This window comes from Octopus bimaculoides, chromosome 2 (assembly GCF_001194135.2).
Source record: "Octopus bimaculoides isolate UCB-OBI-ISO-001 chromosome 2, ASM119413v2, whole genome shotgun sequence".
Taxonomy (NCBI): Eukaryota; Metazoa; Mollusca; class Cephalopoda; order Octopoda; family Octopodidae; genus Octopus; species Octopus bimaculoides.
Window position 1 is genome coordinate 186,936,056 of NC_068982.1, and position 623 is coordinate 186,936,678.

Genomic DNA, 623 nt, shown 5'->3' on the forward strand with positions numbered 1-623 from the left:
TTGTCCTCATCTTGTTTGTTGTTAACACAATGTTTCAGCTGATATACCCTCCAGCCTTCGTCAGGTGTCTTGGGGAATATTCCCAAACCTGGGTTCTCATTCCTAAGGTATTTTTCGATATTATTATTATTATTATTATTATTATTATTATTCAGGTCACTGCCTGGAATCGAATTCGGAATCTTGGGGTTAGTAGCCCACGCTCTTAACCACTATGCCATATGCCCAAGACACCTGATGAAGACTGGGGGGTATATCAGCTGAAACGTTGTGTTAACAACAAACAAGATGAGGACAAATATCCATCAAATGTAAATAATGTAAATAATTCCTCATCTCTTAAATATAGAACTGCATTCAAATATGTTTATTACCTCTGCCTTCGCTAAGGTGGAGGTATTGTTTTCAGTCTTGTGTGTTTGTCTGTGGACAAGATATCTCAAGAACTGCTGGAGGGATTCAGATGAAACTTTCAGGGATATTTGGCCTTGTGGCAGAGGATGAGAAAGTCAGGAAGTACCAACCATGGGAAGTGAATTGCATCTACAGAGCCTCAGAAACGAGTGTGGTACTGATTGTAATCAGTTCATTTGGGACCATCTCAAAGAGAGCAATATTCTGGT